This window comes from Colletotrichum gloeosporioides (genome assembly GCF_011800055.1).
Source record: "Colletotrichum gloeosporioides strain Lc1 chromosome Unknown consensus_88, whole genome shotgun sequence".
In the NCBI taxonomy this organism is placed as follows: Eukaryota; Fungi; Ascomycota; class Sordariomycetes; order Glomerellales; family Glomerellaceae; genus Colletotrichum; species Colletotrichum gloeosporioides.
Window position 1 is genome coordinate 205,155 of NW_025544733.1, and position 19,817 is coordinate 224,971.

Genomic DNA, 19,817 nt, shown 5'->3' on the forward strand with positions numbered 1-19,817 from the left:
TGTGATGAACCCCCTAGGTGATAACACTATCACTACTAGCAGCTTAAACTTAGAGGGGAAGTCCTTAATAGGGTTTAAATTACCTATACTATCTTTCTTCCCTTCTAACTTTTCTTCTTTGCAGTTTGCCGCCTAGAGGCATACCTTATTAACTGCTGTATAACTCTAATAGGGAAATATATAGAGGGTCATAGTATAACCTCTATAGTTAACCTATAGGGTATATAAAGGGGATTTTTAAGCCACCTAGCTAAGTAGAAGCAGCCCCCTATTATACTATAGCCTAAATTTAAAGCCCTCTAAGATAAATTTTATATATACCTCCTACCTAATTAATATAGCCCTTACTACTAGTAATATTAAATATCTTAAAAAGACTAATTTACTATATATTTAATAATAGCTTAGTTATATCCTTATAGCTAAGAATAATAACGTAGTATCTCTATACCTCCTCATAATATATATTAGGCTCTTAGAAGACCTTTAGAACTAAGCTCTCTATTAAGTTAAGTAGAGATTTAAAAAGATTACTAAAAACCTAAAGGATAAGAATAATATGAGGGAGATTAATAGGATATTTAATAAGAAATATAGCGAATAGCTCTAAGAGCTAATCGCTATTATTACCCTTATCTAAGGATATAGTAGTTAAGGAGACTAGCCTAAGTTAGGGTGGAGGAAAAAAAGGGTCCTTATGTTCCCTTTAGTTATATAAGTATTTATAAAAGAATTATTTATAAAATAACCTATACTATAAATACCTATAGGTAGCTATATAAATATATTAAGTTATAAGTAGACCTAAGCTATAAGTAGATAAGTTTTATTATAGTTAGCTATTTAACAGTAAGGTTTGCTAATAGAAGCTAGAGATTAATATATTATAATAATATACTAGGGTTATAGTCTAAATTATAAGTTATAAGCTAATATTATATCTATAATAAACTAATATTAGGTTTATTAAGATGGTCAGCTAGATTAAAGTAGGCTTATAAAAGCATAAAGTAGGGTTTATTTAAAATAAAGTAGTAGAGTTTATAATGATTTTTAGCCCTAAAATAAATAAAAGTAGGATATATTAAAAGCTATAATATAGATCTAATTAGAGGTATATTTTTAAAAGTACTTAATATATATAAAAAGAGGAATAGGTTAGTTTTATATAAAGAGGAAATTAAGATATTATTAGTAATTAAATATATATAAACCTATTAAGTTAGGAAGAGTACGCTATCTAATAAATTAAATAATATATTACCTAATAGGAGAAGATAATTTAAGGGGGTAGGATATAAAAATAGGTTAAAAGTAAATAGTTTTAGAAGGTAGGTAATATTAATATTTAGTATAAGAGGAAGCTATTTAATAAGCTATTAATAGTAGAATAGATTTATTATTATTTATCCCCTAGTATAAGTTATTAGGATAGAGCTATTTATCTATAATCCTTAGTATATTATTATAATTTATAAGGTATACTAATTTACTATAGTTACTAATAAAGTATTATTATATTTAAGGATATATTACTAAGAGATCTTTATTACTAGTAGATCTTATATTATAGAGGTTATCTATAATATCTTAAGGATTATCTATACTTAAGCTAATTTAGCTATATTATAGTATCTAAACCTAAGTATACTACCTATCCTATATATTATAGTACTAAAGGTAGATAGTATATAATATATAGAGTATCTATATATATATTAGTAGTTATAAGTTATCTAAAAGTATTACTAAACTAAATATAAATAGTATAATAATTAGTAGAAGGAGGGTAATATATATAAGAGGGCTATAGTAATAAGAGATTTACTATAGATAATAAAGGTACTATATTAGTAGTTTTTCTTATTATATATTAAGAGCTAGTAGTTTAAAGTTAAGTAGAGGTTAAAGATAGCTATTTAAAATAAGCTATTAAAACTAAAGATAGATAATATAGCGTAGTTTATTATATTATATAAGAACTAAAAGAAGTAGTTTAAAGTTAATATATATAAAGAAGTTAATATAGTAGATAAAAAGTTAGAGCTAAATAAGTAGTTATATTATATTAAGTAGATAAAGGATTTAAAAAGGTTAAATAAAATATAGTTATAAGAGGTTATATAGCTAATTAAAGATAATAAGGAGATATTATAATCTATATAGGCTATATTTAATAATATTACTAATAAGGTATATATAATAGTAGTACTATATAAGGTTAGGTATAATATATTATTTAAAGTAGAGTAGAAGGAGATCAGCTAGAAGCTAGTGTAGCTATTTAATAACTATATAGAGGATAATATATAGTAGTAATATAAAGAGGTTTAGTATAAAATAGTAAGTATATAGTTCTATATAGATAAGTAGCTAGAGTATAAATAGTTACTATATTAGTTTACTATATAGTAGGGGTTATTATAGGATATACTTACTAGCTATATTAAAATAGATATTAGTAGTAAGTAGGTTATATAGATAGAGGAGGTTAAAGAGGTTAAGAGAATATATTTAGATACTATTATTACTATTATTAAGGACCTATATAAGTAGAGCTAGAAAGAGAGCGTAATAATTAGTATATTAGTAGTATTAAGTATCTATAAAGATAGTAGTTAGTACTAAGTAATAGAGTATATAACAAATTATTCAGCTATAATTAAAGTAGCTAAGATATTTATTATATACTAAGTATAGTTAGAGTAATGTTACGGTCAGCTATCCGACAGTAGGGTCTGCTAACAGAAGCTGGGGATTGACACGTTATAACAGTACACTAAGGTCGTAGTCTGAGTCGTAGGTTATAGGCTATAGTAGATCAGGTCTTTCAGAGACTAAAGTGATCAGTCTTAGGCTCAACAAGTGATTCGCAGTAAAAGTAAGCTAAGAGTATCCATAAGGATAAATACTAAGTTAATTACTAAAGAGCTATAGAAGTCTAACCATAAGCCAGGCTCAGGGTCGTCTTATATACAGGTCCCTTACACAAACAGTCCTACTATTCATAAGCGCTATTTCCTTATTATCATAAGCGCTCATTCTAAAGTAGGATAAGTGCTCATTCTAATATCCACTAAGTGCTCATTATAGGTCCCTTATCTATACTTATTCCTTATTATCACATAACTTATACCATAATTCTTCTATTCCTAAGTAAGTCCCTATTATTCCTATAATCCTATAGTACAAATATTCTATCCTAGCTATCTATTACCTAAGTAAGTCAGTCAACTATTATCCATACATAACAGGTCGTAACATTAGGTCCCCTCTCTAAAGGTCTTATCCTCAAGACCTATTATAAATAGGTTATTAGTCCTAGGTTGGAGATCTATTAATCATACTTCCTAATTTTCCCATAATACTAACACCATATCAGGTCGCATTCAGAAACCAAAATCTTCAGGTACTTTAACTTATCGTCATTTATTTTAGATTCTTCAATTTATTAATAAGGGTATTAAGAACAATATACCTTATTTAAATTATCATTCGCACAGTATGTAATATTTACTTCTTCCAGATTCTAATATCTATAAGACTTACTATCGTTTAGATATCCCATACAATACTTCCAAGGATACAATCTATACCCATAGGTTTTTTTTTAGTAGCAATATAATTTCTTTTACTAACTTCAGAAGGTAGTGAATCGCTTAGTAGCAGAGTCTAATCGTCTAAACCAGGCAGAAGTAGCAGAGGAGGCAAAATTTCACAAGAGGGCTACCATCTTACAGCAAAAAGCTAAGGCTTACCAAAAAGCTCAGTCAGAGTTAAACAAATCGTTAGCAAAGTTAGAGCGTTTACAAAAGCAGAAACAAATAATATTTAGGAAGGGTAAAGCAGCTATAGCTAAGTCTTCAGAAGATATATCAAATTCCTCGTTAGAGGCATAATTAATAGGTGCTTAAGGTGTTTTAAATATAGATACTTTATTTAACTAGAATCCTATTACTCTAAATTTCTTATCAGGGGAGTCTTAGTCATATTTTAGTATTCCTAGTTAAATAGATATATTTTCTTATTATGTTAGTCTAAGGTATCCTCTTAGTCATGCTTATACTAATAGGAGTTATATTCTTTATTTCTTAGCTTCTCTTTATTTCTATTATATCTCTTCTTATATTTATCTTTCTCTTTCGTTAGCGTATTTTACGTATTCCTTAAATTCTTTTAGGGTTATAGGGGGGCTTAGTCTATCCCTAGGATTAATATAATTAAGCGTTCTGATATACTTATTAATCTTATCTCAACAGTTAAGTAGGTTATTATCTAGTTCCTATATATTATCTTTATATCTATAGTTTTTCTATTTAATAAGGTATTCCTATTTATTATCTCTATACTAGTAGTTAAATAGCTTTTCTACTTTATACTCTAGTTTATTATCTTCTATAATAATAAGGTCGTTCGTTTATAATCCTTATAGTGCTAGCTTAAGAAGTGAAATATAGAATACTAGGTGACACTTTATAGTTTCTAGGAGTTTAAGCTCATAGTTAACTAGTGAGATAACTTATGAAATTTTGAAAGGTCTAAGTTTTTTATAGTTAAGTTTATCACTTAGTCGTTTTATTTTAATATTTCGCCATATAAGGTAAGCGCTATCTCCCTCTTTTAAGGTTAGTCCCTCAATCCTTCGTTTATTACTGAATTTTAACATTCATTATTAGACAAATTTAAGTTCTTTATAAGTATTATCTTAGATATCCTTAATTTATCGTACTAAGGCGGTAGCTTTAACTGTAGCTAGGCCTGCTTAGGGTTCTCTATAGGCGGTTAGTTTGAAGCTATAGTTGAGGTAAAAGGGGGATTCCTTAGTACTTTCTCCAATCGCACTATTATAAGCAAACTAAGCAATTAGCAGTAGTATAACCTAATTATCTTAGTTGTAATTAATATAGGCGTAGAGGTATATTTTAAGGATTTAGTTAATACGTTCTGTTTATCCATCAGTCTGCAGGTAGAATACAGTAGATATTAATTATTTAATGCCTAGTTATACTATAATTAACTTCTAAAACTTAGAGGTAAAGATCTTATCTCTATCTAATATAATCTCCTTAGGTGTACTATAATTAGCAATAATATACTTAAGGAAGGTATATATATATTCTTCAGCGTTACTTGCTTCCTTATATAGGATAAAGTAGGCATACTTCATAAGTCAGTCTACTATAATGAGAACGCTATTAAAGTGTACTCCTGTGAGGGGTTCTCATAACTTTAGTAGTTTAACGATAAAGTTAAGGGATATAGATTGCTAGGCGGTTTATAGCACAGGTAGAGGTTATAGCATACTATAAGGTTAGTATCAAGTAGGTTTGCTTTTCAGGCATACCTCACAATTCTTAATCACTTTTACTACACATTCTCTTATAACCTTTTCTCCATATTATTATCATAGTCGTTTCTAGGTCTTTATAATTCCTTAGTAACCATATACAGGACGTGCATAAAATTCCATAATTGCTTCATCATCTAGTTTATTAATTAGGCTGATACTAAATCGTCTAGCTATCATCAGGAGTTTAGCTGCTAGCACTAGGTCTCCATTATCTTATTATTTAAGAATCACCTAGGTTTCTTTAGATACTAGGACATTATAGTCTAGTCGTTAGCTAAGAGCATCTGCTCTACTATTATCCAATCCTTTTCAATAGATTATTCAGAAGTTAAATTCTAAGAGGAATTCCAACCATCAGATTTATCGTTTATTAAGTACTTTCAAGGTTGTAAAGTATGAGAGATTCTTATAATCTAAGTATATAAGTACTTTATAAATTATTCCTAAGAGTTTAGGTCTCTATTCTTTAAAGGCTTTAATAATTACTATAAGCTCTTTATCGTAGATCTAGTAGTTAAGTTCTAGTCTATAGAGCTTATAAGAGAAGAAGGCGCAGAGGTGCAGGTATCCTTCTAAATCTCATTACAATAGTTACACTCTAATTACGTAATTAGATACATTAAGTTCTACTTCAAACTATTTTGTTAGATCTAAGATAATCAGGACAGGTTTGCTAGTGATAAGGTCCTTAATCTTCTAAAATGCTATCTATTATAGTTCTTCCTATATAAAAGGTATATCTTTACAGCTAAGGCTAATAAGAGCTATATTAATCTTACTATAGTCTTTAATAAATTTACAGTAGAAGTTAATAAAACCTAGGAATCCTTAGACTTCCTTAAGGTTATTAGGTACTAGCTATTCCTTAATAGCTTTAACTTTATTTCCTAACATACAAACCTTTCTAGGGGTAATAGTAAATCTAAGGTATTCCACTTTTTATGTGTGAAATTCGCTTTTTCTAAGTTCAACTAAGAGTTTAGCTTCCTAAAGGGCTTATAAGACGTAGTAAACGTCTTCTTTATACTTCTTAAGTATAGGTGAGAAGATAAAGATATCATCTAGGTAGATAACTACACAGATATCAACATACTTACGTAATACTACATTAATTATATTCTAGAATATTACAGGTACGTTAATAAAACCAAAGAACATAACGAGGTACTTAAAATATCCTTTTCATATCCAAAAGGCAGTCTTCTATTCTTCACCCTATTTTATTTAGATTAAGTTATAAGCTCCTTTAAGATCAAAAGCTATAAACTAGTTAGCTCTATATAGAAGTCATCTCATCTCATCTATAAGGGGTAGTAAGTAGTAATTCTTAATTATCATTTCGTTAAGCATGCAGTAGTCAACACATAATCATAATTTTCCGTTTTTCTTTAGTACAAACAGGATAGGGCTTCCTACTAGTAATATAGAAGGTCTAATATAACCTTTCCTGAGGTTTTCTTTAAAGTATTTATCTAAGGCTTCTATCTCTATTAAGTTAAATCTATAGATTTTATTAAATCGTAGTTCTTTCCCTTCCTTAAGGGGGATTTCATGATCAAAACTAGTATGCTCAGGCAGTCCAATCTCTAATTCAACTACAAAGAGTTTCTCATAAACTCTATATTCTTCTAAGATAAACAGAAACAGATCGTTCTCTTATTCAAGATCCATCATTATCAATAGTAATAACGTGGCTTGCTTTGCCTTAAGGTAGCAGATATATCATCTTACAGTTCCTTACTATATCAGCTCATTTGAGGCCTATTTTCAACAGGGCTACTCAGGGACTAAGTTATCATAATCCCAGTAGAGTTAGCCTTTACTCTAATCTATCCATAAGTTATTTATTTATAGCTAGAGTAATCCTAGCACTATATTATATATTCCTAGATCAGTAATATTAAATTAAATTCTTTCTTTCTAATTCAGGTAGCTTATCTCAAGAGGTATAGTCTTATTATAGATAGTACCTCCTTCATACTTAAATTCTTCTCCTTCTACTATATATAACTAATATAGTCATTCCTTTCCTCCCCATAGTACTTTTAGCCTATTAATAGCTCAAGGGGTAATAAAGTTTACTTCAGCTCCACTATTAATTAGTGCGAGGGTTATCTATTAGTTAATAGTAACTTTAAGTTCTATATTACCCTAATATCTTTATAACATTTAGTAGATAAACCTTTTCCTTATTACCTATTATAGTTCTATATTAGTAGGTAAGTCTAGTTTTTTAACTGCTCTAGGTGTTCTAAGTAGGTAACTTATTTCCCTTCCCATTATGCTTTCATAAAGCTATTTTCGCAATATCTAACCTAAGGAGGTTAGGGTCTATTCTTCGTAATTCTTTAGGCGTATACCTTTTCCTTATAGTAGATTTAGTATTTATCATATTAGCATTCATCCTATTTCATCTATTTATTATAGAGGTATTCTATAGGAAATTATTAGCTAGAGGTGAATATAGTAATATTACTATTAAACTTTCTAAGTTCCTATCTAATGAGAGTATATATAGTATAGATGTTTCATAAGGGACTATTATTATATTACCTAGGTTAGAAATAGTAGTTATACTTATCTCCTATATAGATTTCATAATAGTTAAAGAAATACTATACCTAAAAGAGGTGTTAATAGTTAGGGTTAGTAATTCTAAGGTATAAATGATCTTTAATTCTAAGTTATAAAGTGTAATAAGTTCTTAGCCCTATATTAGGTATACTATAAAGTTTAATAAACTATTCATTATTATATAAGTTAATTTGCTTATATATAATTCGCCTAGGTATATTATCCTTCTCAGATTCCTCTTTAGAGCTAGTGTCATCCATACTAGAGGTAAGCCTATAGGCGATCTCTACCTAAGCATATTAACATATAACGTTATAAGGTTTATCTGAGTTATAAGGAGAGCTTTCTCCTTCTCTAAAAGTCTAGTTATTCATAAGATCGAATAGTTACTATTCTTCTAGAAGGTTATACTAGTAATCTAGTTTATCATCAAATTCTTCCTTTATTTATTCTCTAAGTGTTATATAAGTGATCTAATTTAGGAGTTTATAGCTAGTCTAACCTTAGCTATTAGTCGTTTTTAGGGTAGAACTAGGAATTAGTTTAAGCTACTATACTTATAGTATCTTATCTAATTATTCTTTAGTTTTCCTTTAGATTTTACTATTACTAAAGTGCATTATTACTAAGGTTCTTAGACGTATATCTAGGGTAGTTATATTATATCCAGACCGTCTAAGGTTACTATCCCTTAGGTAGTATCCTAATATTTCTTTATCTTCAAGATAAATCTAGCAGTTATCATCATAACATCCAGTCTAAGATTAAGATATATATAGGATTTTAGTAATAGTGTTAACTTATTAGGGTTGTTCAGCTACTAGCTTCTAAAGAAGTTTCTTAAGCTGCTTACATTCTCTAGTAATATATCCTTATTTATTATAGTTATAATACTTAGAGTTCTAAAGCTTTTTATTATTAGGTTTAGTTATCATACTGAGATCTATAGGTTTACTATGTTATCCATAAGCAGTACTTTAGCAGGTGTTATTCTAGTTGTTATAAGGTCTGTTATCGTTCCGCTAGGGGTTAAACTTCTACTGGGGCTGCTATTAGTACTTACATCCTAAGTTTAATCCTTATCATTTTTCGCCTTTTTCTTTACAGCATTCAAAAAGTTAATTATCAATCTTAATAATAAGGTCAGCATATTATAGAAAGTCTTTAGGATAGTTAATCTTAATAATCTTATTTTTAACTTCATCCTTAAGTCCTTAATAGAACATAAAGATCTTAGTCTCCTCAGTGAGGTTAAGTTAGACGCTAAGTTATCTGAACATAGCAGCATATTCTTTAGTTAACTTCGTCTGTTATAGCTATACGAGGTCCCTCTCAGCTTATCGTTTCTTATTAAGGTCTTAGAAAAAAGAGCAGAAAGCATCTTTAAATCCCTTAAAGCTACTATAGATATCACAAGTCTTAGTAGAGCATTCATCTAAGGTTTCATACTTAAGGAACTCTTCCTAGATAGGTTCAAACTATTTAAAGGCTTATCCTCATAAGTAAGTAGTAGCATAGACAACTTTCTCAGTCTAGCTAGTGAAATCTCTATAGTAGAAGTTCTAGTAGTTCTTAACTTAAATTAGGAATAACTTAAGTTATCTAGAGGTGCTATTATAGGTGATTAGGGCACTAAGCTTAAGCTTCTATTATCCTCTAGTAGGGGTCGTGACGATATTAGCAGCTACGCGTAGGGTGTAGATTTCTTCCTAGAGTTCTTTAATGTTAGCGTTACCATTTTAACCTCTAAGTCAGATAACTTCATTTTCTAGGTCTGCAATACGCTAGGGGCTATTCCCTAGTTATTATATTATTTCTTTAAGGCTTTAAAGCTCTATAGCAGTGTTATTATATATAGTCTAAACCTTAGCGATATTATTATCTCCTTTCTTAACTCTAGCTTAAAGGCATTCATAGGTATCTTTCTTCAGGGTTACCTCATCGTTAGAGTCTACTGCTATAGGGGCTCCTTTAAGTTCTTCAGCTAGGTTCTAGACTAGCTGCTGCAAAGAGGAGGAGGTTCCTAGAGTAGGTGACTTAGTAGAGGCGCGTGAAGACATATTTATTATTTTTACTGTTAGTAGGTATTAATAGTTAACTTACTGAACAGGAGCAATTAAAGTGTTACAGTCAGCTATCTAATAGTAAGGTCTGCTAATAGAAGCTAGGGATTAACACGTTATAACAGTATACTAAAGTTATAATCTAAGTTATAGGTTATAAGCTATAATAGATCAGGTCTTTTAGAGACTAAGGTGATCAGTCTTAAGCTTAATAAGTAATTCACAGTAAAGGTAAGCTAAGAGTATCTATGAGGATAAATACTAAGTTAATTACTAAAAAGCTATAGAAGTCTAACTATAAGCTAAGCTCAGGGTCGTCTTATATATAGGTCCCTTACATAAACAGTCCTACTATTTATAAGCGCTATTTCCTTATCATTATAAGCACTTATTCTAAAGTAGGATAAGCGCTCATTCTAGTATCTACTGAGCGCTTATTATAGGTCCCTTATCTATGCTTATTCCTTATTATCACATAACCTATACCATAGTTCTTCTGTTCCTAAGTAAGTCCCTGTTATTCCTATAATCCTACAGTATAAATATCCTATCCTAGCCGTCCATTACCCAAGTGGGTCGGTCAACTATTATCCATGCATAACAGGTCGTAACAAGTAATAGGATAAGGTAGTAGAGTTAATAGTAACTAAAGAGGCTAAAGTAGTATATAAAGAGGCTAGTAGTATATTCTATTTAGTATATAATAAGGTATAGTAATTTATAATATAGATACTTAAGTAGTTAAATAATAAGCCTAAAGTAATAAATTAGATTTATAATATATATATATATATAAGATATATATTTAATTTAATATAGTAGCATTAAGGATAGTAGATTAGAGCAGTAACTAGATATTATTCTAATAGGTATAAATATAAGTATATAAATTAGCTAAGATATTCTATAGGTTAGTATAAGAGGTATAGTTATTATTAGTATTATTAGTAGTAGTAGATAGGTATAAGGATAGGGATAATAAGTATAGTAATAAGTATAGCGATAGGTATAGAGGCTAATTAGTATTAGTAGTAGTATTACTTACTATTAAGTAGGAGAGTATATATAATAACTATAGCTAGGACTAGCTAGAGTATTTATTTTTATATAACGACTATAATAAGGCGTAGGTAGATAAGGGGAAGGGGTAGATTATATAGTATATTATAGAGTTAGAGGTATAGTAGTAGGTATAGTTAGACCTAATAGTTAGGAGTCTAATCCCTAAACTGAATTCAGTTTAATAATTAGTTATAATTAGTCTAAAAAATCTATATATAGTCTAGGTTTCTAGTTAGAAAAGGTATAATACTAAGAAAATAGTTTATCTATAGTAAAAATAGTCTATTACCTATAATCTATATTTAGAAGTAACCTTANTCATAATTATATCTCCTCGCTAAAACTAAGTAATAAGTTATAATAACTAAATTTTCACCTTAGAAACAGTTATAATATATATTAAGCTTAGTTATATATAAGTAGATATATAACTATATAATCAGCCTAGATATATAAACTTATATTCATAATACTTCTATTTATATTAACTTTAGTAGTTAATATTATTATCTTTATAATATATACGTTATAGTAGCTTTAGCTATACTATTACTATAAAGTCTATCTTTAATTAGTTTTCTAAGTTATTTTTATCCCTCTTATAATTATTCTAATATAAACTAAAATAATATAATAAGTCTAATCTACTTATATATAAGCTATCTACCTAAATCCCTCAACTAAGATCTATAAAATCTATTAAGTATACTACAGTCTTATAACTATTCTACTCCTTATATTTATAGTATATAACTAATAGTTATAATATTATTTAACCTATAATTAAACCTATATAATAATTATTATTATTATAATTAACCTAGCGTTTTTATTAGTTTATATAGATATATAGTCCTTATTAGTAATATAAATCCTTATATAAATCCTAATAATAGTCTAGCTTTAGAAAACTATATCTACTAAACTATATATTAACTAAAATATTTTCACTAATACTACCTTTATTATATCTATATAAAGTAATATATATTTCTAAAGAAGAAGCTATCTTTATACTATATTAATTTTTATTTTATTTCCTAATAATATTAAGTATTCCCTTTATAAATTACTATATTTATATTATTATAATAAGTAATATAGAAAGAATATTAAAGTAAAGTTAAGGTTATTTATAGAAGTATTTACTAAAGTTTAAAGATAAGCTTTAACTTAAATATAGATATAGCTAGCTTTAAAAGTATCCTCTATTAGAATAAATAGACTATTATCTAAAACTTTAATAAGGTTATTTATAGAAACTTTAATTTAATCCTCCCCTAGTAACCTTACTTTCTAGATAAAGACTACTTCTTAAAGTTTTATTAAACCTATTATTCTCCCCTTCTTATTATATTTACTACTTACCTATTTATAATATATATCTAAAGTATTCTTCTTTTCTCTTATTTAAGCTTAAAATACCTATTAATAGCTTAGAAACTAATATTATTATAGATTTTAGCCTTAGTTTATTATTAATAGAAGATATCTCTAAAATAACTACTAAAGATCTTATATCTCTTATTATTAATATATATTAAATTATTTTACTATTTACTTTATTATATCCTATTAATAATACCTCTTTATTAAAAATCTCTTATAACTACTTATTATTTAGGAATAAAGAAGCTTTTTATATAGTAATAATATAATTAAATAGTATATATAATAAGATCTTAATATCCTTCTTATAACTTATATTAGAGCTTATTTTAAAAAGAGATTAGCTAATATATTATATAACGCTTTTAATATTATAGATTCACCTTTCCTCCTTTTTTAAGAATATATTAAAACCTCTTTAGAACTACTTTATAAAACTACCTCTATTATATAAAGTAATTACTATTTATTTAGTTTTAAGTCCTCTTAGTTATTAGTCTTATTTATATTATAGATTTCTATAATACCTATATAATACTTACTAGAGTTATTAAGTATTACCCCTATAAAGGAGAAAGGGCTTTATAAGTATAGTAAGCCTTTTATATAAAGTTTATATAGTATAATAATATTATTTTATAAACTTTATTAAGCTTTTATATTATTATAAAGTTTATTTTATCTTATAAGTAGGTAGTAATATAGCTATATATATCTTTAAAAGTTAACTATTATACTTAATTAAATATATAAAGTTATTTTAGTAATACTACTAATAACTAATAGGATTATTATAAGTCCTATTATTAGAAAGTATTACTACGCATAATACTTCTAAGTATTCTTATTAGGACTACTAAGATAATTAATATAGTATAAACTTTAATTATTAGATCTATATATATATTATTATTATTAATACCTAGATAATATATAATAAGNAGCTTTATATTAAATTCCTAGAGTAGTATTTATATACTATATATATAATAGTTAATTTATATAAGGTTTATAATAGCTTAAAAAGTATTAAAGTATAACCTTCTTAAGAATATAGCTTTATAATAGTAAATAAGGTAGTTATAAGTATAGGGAATAATAGTATAGTAATTAATTTAAAGGTATTAGTATAATAACACCTCTAAAAAGCTTCTTTTATATAGATCTATATAGTCTATATTATAGATACTATATTTAAAATATAAATAGATTATATTACTTAGAGCTCTAGCTAATTCCTACTTCTTATAAAGTATAGAAATTACTTTTTACTAGAAAAAAGTATTAGTCTATATATAGTAGGTATTATATAGTATAGCTATATTCTNGCTATATTCTGCAGATTATTTAAATATACACTTAGAACTACTGAGAATAAGTTAGTAGTAGTGAATAGGTATAATCTACTATGATAATTAATATATAATAATATGATAAATTAGTATATAGATTATAATATAATAAGTAGGGTGTTTTCCTACTTTTCTTTTACTTAGATATAACTAAAATTATTAATTTAAAATAGTTTATAGTTATTACTTTTACTACCTTTATTACTAAGTTCTTAAGGATCACTTTATTATATTTTATTATACTTTAAATTCTTAATATCTTAGCTATAGCTACTAATTTTAACTATTTTTATTTATTANTAAATTCTTAATATCTTAGCTATAGCTACTAATTTTAACTATTTTTATTTATTATATACTGTTTTAGAAACCTACTTACCTAAATAAGTCTTAATACCTTTTTACTACTAAAGTAGCTAATATCTTAACTAGAGGAGACTTTTATATAGGTACTATAAGTAGTAATACTATTTAGACTATTTTTATAGCTAATAAAATTAATTAAAAGTAATCTCTATTTATATAATACTTATACTCCCTACTATAGTCTTCTTCTTATATAGAATTATAGTAAAAGATATATTAATTATACTTAAAAGTATTTTAAGCTTAGTTACTACTTCTAGCTTATTTATTATATTATAACTAAATATAAAGTTTATACTTTTTAGTTTAAAAATACTACTTTTAAACTATATTATTACCTTTTTAATCTAAATACCCTTATTTATAGAGTAACTAAGTACTTTTCTTTTACCCTATTAGTTATAACTTTTCTCTTCTACCTTTCTTCTCTATTTCTTCTATTATAGCTATAATCTTATAGATATTTACTATTCTTTATAGTTTATCCCTAATATTATCCTTTTTATAATATACTAAATAACTACTATATTTTATTTTAGCTATATCTAATATAGTAGATATTAAATATACCTTACCCTTCTCTAAATAAAACTTATACCTCTCTATCTACTTTATATACCTTATATACTACTTAATTACTCTTCTTAAAAGGGAATATTATAGTATAAGGATATAATAGTTATTACTATTACTAAAAATAAAAGTTATTATTAGCATAGGTATAAGTATATTTAGGGGTGTAGTATATACACCTATATAGTATAAGGTTATAGATAGGCTTATATTATAATAAAAGGTGATAATCCTAAGTATTTATAGGTATTTAATTATATAGATAATAATAAGGGAATTAATATATTATAATAACTCTAGTTATTATTACTTATAAGTTTTCTCCTCTAGTAGGGAAAGGTGAGGGGAAAGATAATCTGAAACGTAACCTACTAAACTGCTAATTAAATAAGGTGCTTATATAACTATATATATTATATAATTAATATTATAGTTATAGGTTATAATAAATAGAGTATTTTTATATAAGGTTTAGTACCTTAAACTTTATTTGTTTATTTTATATAGAATATTAAAGTAAGTTAAGCGTTATTATTATTCTTATATTATTATTATTATTATAAAAGAATGTTATATGTTAATATAAACTATAGTATTTTACTTATATTATCCTATTAAGCTAATCTTAAGTAGATATTAAATACTNTTTAAGAATTAATATATACTACTAAAGGAAGTTATATCTTTTAGATAGAGCTATTATTACCCCCCTATTCCCTCTCTCTAACTAAGGTATTATCTTAATTTTTATCTCTAATAATAGAGATACTTAGTAGCCTAAATAGAGCTAAGTATTATATATTAAGGGACTAATTACCTCTAACTTAACCTTAATATAAGTAATAATTTATTATATCTAACTATATTAATATCTTAGTAAGTTAGTAATAATTTCTATTATAATACTAATTAGAATTAAAAGATCTTTATAAGATCTAATAAAAAGTATAAAGTTAGAAAATAGAAACTTATAAAAAGAAATTATTAATAAAGGTAATAAGCTATTATAGCTATATAAAAGAGGTATTAAAGTAAAGTAGAAGTAATAAGGGTTTTTATAAACCTATTAATTACTAAAAGTAAACCTCTAATAGCTAGATATCTATAGTAGTATATCTCTAACTAGCTAAATTTAATACTCTATATAACCCTCTATCTATAGCTATAGCTAGTACTTCTATATTATTATTATTAGATACCTATAAACCTATTAGACTTAAACTTTAATATCTCTCTTTATTATTATTAGATACCTATAAACCTATTAGACTTAAACTTTAATATCTCTCTTTCTATAACCTATTTAGTATATACTACCTAAAGATAAAATAGGAGGTAGTTAAGTTTAATTATTATCCTTTTATTATTAGATTACTATTTAAGTAAACTAGAGCTTATAAATATATATAAAATATTAGCTTTAGTAGTATAATAAGTTTAAGTAATAAAGTATATCTTTAGTTAGTCCCTCTTTAATAGCTTATCCTCTATATAGTATATTAAATAGAGATATAAAACTTATAATACTACCTTCTTTACTAAAACTATAACTTATTACTACCCTCTAACTCTATTTTAAATTATATCCCTTAGCTCTTTAAAATTTATAAGTTATTATATAATAAGAGCTAAATTATTATATTTAGAGTTCTTTTTTACTCTCTCTCCTTATTTACTTACTATAAAGTATATTAATAACTAGTATAAAGCCTTATACTCTCTCTATATACCCTCTTTTTATATAGTAGTTATATCTTAACTAGTTTTAATCTATACTCCTAATATAGTTAATAATACTTATAAGGATAGAGTTACTTACTCTTAGCTATTATTAAGAGTTACTAGAGTAGAAACCCTACCTAATAGTTAACTAGCTACCTAAAGTATAAAACCTAAAATATCTTTTAGTAACTTAAACTTAAATATAAATAATTCTATAAGTATATCTATATTATATATAATCTTTCCTAAAAAGTTATTAATATATCTCTAAGCTTTAGGAATTTAAGCTATAATGTAGTCCTCTTATACTACTACTCTTAGTAACTTATCTCCCCCTATTTAACCCTCCTTATTACCTCTCTAATTAAGCTAATATATATTAAATACTAATAAACTGCTATATAAAGTATAAGAGATTACCTATATAGCTTTATATTATCTATAGTAATACTAATACTTAACCTATTTATCCTTATATACCTTATTACTACTTATAAATAATCCCTTATTTAAGATATATATACTACTTATAGATTTTAATAAGTACTCTTATTTAATACTTCTATTATCTCTACTTTAAACTTCCTTATCTCCCCCTATTATTTAGGCTTCTATATACTTATATAAAGGTTTATATATATCCTATATATCTAATAAGCTAGCTATTATATATTTAGCCTACTATAACTAAGAGCTATATAATATCCTATAAGGCTTTTAAAAGCTAAGTTTATAAAAGCCTTCTCTATTATTTTATTTATTAATATACTTAAAACTATTACTATAGAAAGTAGATATAAACTAAAAAGCTAATAATTAATTAAAAGAGGGTAATACTAAAAGTACTCTTAGTTTAAATTATTACTCTTCTAAGTAAGGCTAACTTATATCTTTAGTATTAAACTATTTTATATTATTAAATAGTAAATAGGGAAATTTATTTTTATTATTATCTTATTATACTCTCTAAGAGTATTATTTTAACTTACCTTTATATATCACTTAAGGTATAAAGGGTTAGGTTTTAAGAAAAATAATAAATNTATTATTTAAGGTATAAAGGGTTAGGTTTTAAGAAAAATAATAAATATTAAGTACTTAAAACTTAAATTTTAATATAAAATATCCTTTTCTTAAAATTAATTATTTAATATTTTATTATTATAATATAATAAAGTATTTTAATAAATATATATTATTTCTATTTATAAATAAATTAAGATAACTCTAGTTTTAATAAAGCTTAATATTTAAAAAATATAATTAACTTATTATTTAAATATTAAAAGTAAATAAAATAATATACTCTATACTTAAGCCCTATTTTTTAATCACTAAAAGTAATTAAAATAATACACTCTATACTTAAGCCTTATCTTTTAATTACTAAAAGTAATTAAAATAATATACTTTATACCTAAGCTCTATTTTTTAATTACTAAAAGTAATTAAAATAATATACTCTATACTTAAGCCTTATCTTTTAATTACTAAAAGTAATTAAAATAATATACTTTATACCTAAGCTCTATTTTTTAATTACTAAAAGTAATTAAAATAATATACTCTATACTTAAGCCTTATCTTTTAATTACTAAAAGTAATTAAAATAATATACTTTATACTTAATNTTTATCTTTTAATTACTAAAAATAATTAAAATAATATATTATATACTTAAACTTTATTATTTAATTACTAAAAGTAATTAAAATAATATACTTTATACTTTAGTTTTATTTTTTAATTACTTTTCTTTTTTCTCTTATTCCTCTTATTTAACTTTTATAATATCTCTCTCCTTAATACCTCTTATAAACACTAATAATAATAAGTTTAATACCTTTTTCTTTCCTTTTCTTTCTTATATCTACTATAAAGTTTATATTACTTTTAGGTTTTTCCTAACTTTAACTTTATCTATAATACTTTCTTTTATTATTTTATAAAGATCTTATAAAAATAGTAATCTTTCTACTAAAGTATAATAAACTAACTCTATCTTTTTCCTCTTTTAAAACTTAAAAGTCCTATAGTTCTTTTTACTTTTTAACTATTTATACTATAACTTAATATTCTTAAGTAAAAATATTAAAAAACTTAAACTAAAAACTTTAATAAGAACTTTAAGTATAATAAACTTATAAATTAAGTTTATAAACTTCTTTCCCTCTCTTAAGCTAAGCTCCTTTATAAAATAAGTAGCTAAGTAGCTATCTACCTCTTTCTTTTATTAAATACTAAAGCTTTCCCTTTTTAAGAAGTTTTATAGCTTAAGTAATTTAAGCTTCTTCTCTTAGAAAATACCTCTTAACTCTATCTACCTCTTTTATAGCTTATATTACTATATATAGATCTATATCTATATAGTAGTAGTCTTTATCCCTACTAATTTATTAATAATATCCTTTTATTACTTTATAAAAAAAGCTAGTTATAAATATTAAGCTTTATTAAGTTTCTCTATTAATCTTTTAGCTTTTTATACTATATTAATTAATAAGGATATAGTTTTAATACTATATTTAGCTAGTAAGTAATATAATTAATCTTTAGAGATAGCTCTAAATATTTAATAGAATATAAACTCCCTAATATAATAATAGTTATTCTCTATAACCTTAATCTTATCTCCCTACTTTAGCTCCTTTATAATATCTTAAAATATAGCTTAAGACTAAAATAATCTTCCTAATTTATCCTTCTCTTCTATTTAAATCTTAAAAGCTTTAAGTATCCTTAAGGCTTATAAAGTTAGCTATAGTTACTTAAGTAGTTTCCTCTATAGTAATAACTAGCTCTTAGTTTCTCCCTCTTCCCCTACTCTACTTATCCTATTATTAGATGTTTTATCTTTTTCTAGAACTTTATTAAGCTTAATATTTATATTATCTAAATATATATTATTATATTACTCTTTAGAGTTTATAAACTTATCTACTATAAATAAATTATTAGTAGAATTAGTTATATTATTATATTATTAAAGCTTTAGGCTATTCTTTTAATACCTCTTAATAATTCTTTAGACCTAGTTTTCTAATTACTATATATAAGAAAACTAAAAAAGACCTAACTAAAGAACTACTTATAAATAATATCCTAACTATACTTTAAACTCTCTAAGAATACTACTAACTTTATAATATAAACTATATACTTATTTATCTTTATTTAGTAGTTTAAGTTATATTTAAATATAATAATAAATTAGTAAAAATACTTACTCTTATATATAGCTTTTAATAATATAGCCTTTATCTATAGAGGTAGCTTAACTATTATTATAGTTTTATACCTCTTATTTAGTAATACTAATTATAAGTTCTTTAATAACTAAGTTTTCTTAAGGTGTTACTAGCTATT